Below are 6000 nucleotides of genomic sequence, written 5' to 3'. Positions count from 1 at the left end.
TGTGAAGGCTGAAATTTAATTGGCTGACTGGAGTTTGGGAAATCCTTCCTGGGCATTTCACTCCCTCCCTTGTAATTATCACTTAATAAGGAGCCTGTCTGCAAGGGAATCTATAAAAGAGGCTATCACTTCAGCCTTGGTAAGTTTTAGTGAGATGATTTTTATATTTCAAGCCTCCTTGAGGAGTCAAATTCCTTGGCCTACATGCCAACCCTAAGGGCACACACACACAGACACACACACACACACACGCACACACACACACCGAGGCCATTATTCAAATTTATGTTATGAATCTTTGAGTATATTTTACACTTATCTAAAGATGGAGGCTACTGCTTTCCTGTTGAGGGAGGAATGCACAGGAGAAATATATCTCTAACTTGCAACCTGCCTCACTTAAGTATTTTTTACAAATAGTGGTAGTTTTCTTACATCAGTTAAAAGGCCTTTCAATTGAAACTGTCAGAGTGACAAGATAAATGGGTACATTCATCTTAAAGCTTGAGAAGTACACAAGGGAATGACTCTAAGAATTAGAAAAAAGCCATGACAATCCTTAGATTGAGCTACAAATGCAAATGCAGTGAGTTTACTCAGTGTTAATTTACTTATAAGAGAAATTAAACACCATAATGACTAGACTTAAACACTTTGTTTTTTTTAATTACTAGATTTTTTTTCTTATTCTTGTTTTCCCTTATATATTTGATCATTTACTAGCCAGTATTTTCTTCTTTTGTACCTCATCTTTTAAAGTAACTTAAATTTCATATCAGTGAGAACTCAATGGATTTAAGTTCTGGCAGTGGTACATATATTAAGATATTGATGAGGAAGTAAGTAATAATCCAGCATAATAAAAGAAAATTTCAGAAACATTGAAGAATATTTTATCAATTTTGGAGAAAACAACACCTTGTTTTTACAGGACAAATCAAACTACATAAAGATAGTCAAGATATATGATTGGAAACATGCAAGGTAATCACAATAAGTTTATTTGGAAGAATGAAGACTCCAAGCTATTTGAGGCCTCTTTTTCTCAGAAAACTTCCTGAGTGAGGTTTTCATATTTAGCAAATATAAAATGTAGGATGTCCAGTAAAATTTAAGTTTTAGATGAGCAATGAGTTACACCGAAAATACTAATACCAGTAACTTTTATCATTTGATGTTCAAATATAACACAGTGTCCTATATTTTATCTGGCAACTGATCTCCAAGGACACCCATTGTTTCTCATTGTTGACTATTAAAAGTCTCCTAAGCCTTTATCCTCCTTTCTCCACTAACATGGAGATAGAAGAAAGATTCATTACAAGCTATTACAGTCCTTACTAGGCTGCCACAAAGGGGGCTAGGGCACCAGTTCAGTAACTCCAAAATTGGAATTTTAAAAATTAAACTTACTTTTTTAGATTTTTACCTATTTTATTATAGGGCACATTGAAACATGTTCCTAGTTACTGCTTCACTAATATTATACAAAATCATGGAAAGTCTTTTTTTTCCTGACAAAATCAACCTCTGTTTTAAGATTATACTCAGATTGCTTGACTCCATCATTTTTCAAAGTGAGTCCATGCATCCTCCATGTTGAGCACCTCTTGGATGAGGGGTTAACCCCTTTCAATTAAAAGCCTCTGTCTCTTGCCAGATTCAGCCTATGTGTTTCATTTTATTTCCTCTTTAAGAAGGAGTCTTGATTATCCATTCCATGAAAATGCTAGAAATACATAGTACACATGCTGGAAAAAGTATTATTTTTGAACACCACTCTAAGTATGATGAAATTTGCTATCCAGACAAAAAAGTTGGATGAAATCCATAGGATAAAATTACAGAATAAGTAGACTTTTAGCTCTTACTGACTCCCAGTCAGTCCTGACTACAGTTAGGTAAATTCAAAACTACAGTGAACAACTGTATTACCTAAGACATGATGATTAATAGATTATTGTCAAACTGGAGGTAGATTTCTTGGTTCAGATCACTGTCCTATATTTGTCTTGGTTAATGTTATTCTTACTTATATGGATTTAAATTGTGTTTACCTGAAATTTAACTAGGAGATGTACAAATATTAATTTTTTAAAAGGGATGAAAAGGCTGATATGTGTCATGTGTACAAAAATCATTTAAGCTATTTCCTGTTACTTTTATCAGGTAGAAATTGCTAAGTTGGATTATAGATAACTAGACATACAATTAATTGTTAGGAAGAGGCTCTATAAGGATATTACATTCTATCAACATTGTTTGCAATAAGATTTAGCTTTTTGAGTAGCTTTTGAGCTGAGTCTACTGTTAGCATGTTCAAATGTTGGAAGTTATATTATGCTAAAGAGATATGTCATGGGACAGCTAATAGAACTTACTGGTTTCAGTCTGTTCTCATATCCTTATGCAGTAAATAATATCTATATATTTCCTTGCATAGTCATTTGATATATATGTGTGACCTCATAATCAATGTTATCAAATGTTTGCACCAAGCTATGACATTTCAACCAGAAAAGCAAATTTCTGGTATTCAAAAGCATTTGGGATATTGAAATAAATATGTCATAGTAAAATGGTCTTTATGATGGCATGTATTAGAGTAAGCTAGAATACCTTCCCACATTGGACTAAAGAATGCTGTTGACATTAGGTTATTACTGGAGCAGACAGAGTTAATAGAAGAGCCTGAGGGATAAAGAATAAATATAAATTATTTCACGATGGTGATTATAAAAAATATGTTTGTGCTTTTGTTTTCTGTGCACACATGCATGTGCATGTGTTGTTATTTAACATTTAGTGTTAGTTGAATTTAAAAACAGTGATTACCTCCCAACTCACAAAGCAACAGATAGAAGTGGTATAGTGCAAAAGAAGTCCATTAAAATCAGCAAACAGTATAAAATGAATGAATAAAAACCAAGTTTATTTATAAACAATAAATAAAAATAATTTACTGCCATATTTTTTAAAAGGTTCTGAATTATAGTAAAAAACTAAAACAATCTGCTACAAAGAGATGCACAATGACATTGAAAAGTATAAAGTAATATCAGGCAAACTCAAAAAAGAAAGAGACCTTAAGATTTAAACAAAGAAAAAGGAGAGTTGTTCATTTCTTCACTAATAATCTTGGATACGTTTCAATGGCAAAACTTCTATCAAGGGATTCTCAGTGGCTATCAAACCCAAAACAAAAGACAGTAAAGTTTATAGGATGTTATTTTATTCTGATAAAGTCTATAATCTTCTATAAAGATGTGAGTCATAAATATTTATGTCCTAAATACTGTTATATCAAAATGTATAAATCAAAAGCTATTAAACAACAATAACAAACAAAAAAAAGTTGACAATAGCATATCTCTGTAAGTCCATTATAGACCAAAAAAGAAAATTAAGGGACGATGATCTCAATAATATAATTAATGAGGATAATTTGAAAGCTAAAAGGTAGATATATAATTTGGTCATCTCGGGTCTATTTTAAAAAATAATTTCAGTGTTAGAACACAAAAAATACTCAAATATTCCAAAATGCAGAAAATCAAAGAACTAACAGCAGCAACCTCTCCTGCTGACCAGACTTTGTGTCTATTTTTTGTTCCTCTCTGGCCACACTCCACTTCTACCCAAGTAATCTTTCTTAAACTCAAATAAGCTCTTGTAAATCCCTGGGTGAACTTTTTTTTTTTAAGTATATTTTATTGATTATATTGTTACAATAGTTCCAATTTTTTCCCCTTTGCTCCCCTCCGCCCAGCACACCCCTTCCCCGACAATCTCCTCCCCAAGTCCATGCCCATGGCTCACCCTTTCAAATATTCTTCTTCTTTTTTTAAAAAATAATTAATTAATTAGTTAAATATTTTAACAATAAAAAATAACAATCCCTCCCTCTCAGACTTAAGACCTTTTACAATCTTATAAAGGACAATGGACGAAGGTCTCGAGCTCCCCTAGTTGCTTCAAGCTGGACATGGTCGTCGTCCTACCTACCCTTGGGTCAAGAAATCCCTAACAAGAGTGGGGGTGTGGAGGGGAGGGCGGCCTTCCCACAAGGGGAAGGATCGTGCAGACTCCAGGTTGGTTGGCTGTCTCTGGACAACGGCATGCTTGGTTTAACAGGCTGGCATCCTTGTTGTATTCTGGGGGCAACAGGGTTAAAGGACATCATTCAATCCGTAACCACTAGATGACAAAAGACAGGTATTAATTTTTCAATGTCCCACATTAGGGAAAAGAAGGGCTTCTTTGGAGGAAGGTATGCCAGGTACATCTCACCTGTCCAAAACCCTTTTGCCCATTATACTTAGTTTGGACTGAGGGAAATATTTTAGGTTTCCCCCCTCTCAGGCCTCTGGGCTCTTTCTATCCAAGCCATTAGGATAGAAAAGAGAAACCAGTTTTAAAGTGAAGCCCACAGACCATCCCGTTCTTCACCAACCCAGCCACTTAGTTCAGCCAAACCATTGAGTCTCAGGAGGCAGCACTGCAGACAGGATTAAGTGAGGCCTATACGTACAGACAATCACTCAGGTAATGAGATCGTAGGCTTATGCCCTTTGAAAACAGAAAACACATGTTAATTTATGTACCATAACCCACATACAAGTCTCTAAATCTGTAGGACTGTCTTATCGGAAAGACATCCAGTTGCAAGGCATTTGACATTCTTCTTGCCTGTAAATTAAACATCTTTGATAATGCCACAGACATAGTTTAACTTTCAAATGAAAACAAACTTTAAATGAAAAGAAACTTTAAAGACAGTTAGCTGCACTACTTTATAGTCTACCACTGGGCATTGTGATCTTCCTTGAATCTTGATTTTTCTCCCTAAGATTACCCTCCTTGTCATTAAAGGGACTGCATTAAGTTCATATTTAATGTATCCTGTTCATTTGCATAAACACAACAAGAGCAGCAAATGATCACTTATGATCTTTAGTTCTGCTTTGCTGGAACTTACGCAAGGAACATTTAGGGTGACCTTCAGTCTGCCCTTCAGGGCACAGAAGCTGAGCCACATACCTGGCATTCAGCCTTGCCTGTAAACACCTGTCTTTTCCAGGTCCTCCTGGTTTTCCATTGTGCCTTAAGGTCCCTTCTAGCCATCTTTCAGGAAAACAACCTTCGTTCCTTCCCTGGAAAGATTGCTATGGACCGCTCATCCATCCAAGGTACCAGGCCTTTTATCTCGTGGACTTTTATTACCTTTGAAAGTCAGTTCCAGTTGCTCAGGGATTTTTGGTAACAACCAAAGCCCAAGCATGTCTCCTTTAGGCATGACATTCCAGTCAAAGTCTTAGTCAAAAAATCGTTATTAACAACTGGTCTTATTAGTTTTATGCAAAGAAACTTAGGTCATTACTTACTTCTTTAGAATGCCAAATTCTGGAGGGATCAGATAAGGAGAAAATATATACAGTGTGAAGGAAAATCCTTGTCCTTCTAATATTCACTGAACTTGCATTTCTATTCTTTATATTTTTATTTTTTCCCCCCACTAAAAATTTTTCTGTTTGTTTGTTTTTCCATTACAGTTGTCTCACTTTTTTCCCCCTCTTGCTTCTCTGCACCCTGTCCCTCCCTTCTCCCACATTCAGTCCCCACCCAGCTGTCCGTGTCCATGGATCATTTATACATGTTCTTTGACTAGACCCTTCCCCTTCTTACCACTTCTCTCCCTCCCATCTCTCTCTTTGTTACTGTTAGTTTATTCCTTGTTTACATACCTCTGGTTCAATTTTGCTCATTTGTTTGTGTTGTTCATTAGTTTCCTTTAACAGGTAATAGCATAAGGTAATTTTCTTTTGTTGCCTGGCTTATTTCGCTGAGCATAATTCTCTCTAGTTCCAATCATGTTGTTGCAAATGGTAGAAGTTCCTTCTTTCTTTCAGTACTTATTCATTGTCATTTTCCCCCTTTGTACTCGTGTTCCTCTCTGTCTCTCTCTGTTTCTTCATCTTCTTAAAGCAGACTCTTTAGCTT

Source organism: Furipterus horrens, unplaced genomic scaffold (genome assembly GCF_987537825.1).
Source record: "Furipterus horrens unplaced genomic scaffold, mFurHor1.1.pri manual_scaffold_1, whole genome shotgun sequence".
Taxonomy (NCBI): domain Eukaryota; kingdom Metazoa; phylum Chordata; class Mammalia; order Chiroptera; family Furipteridae; genus Furipterus; species Furipterus horrens.
This window is presented reverse-complemented; position numbering follows the sequence as displayed.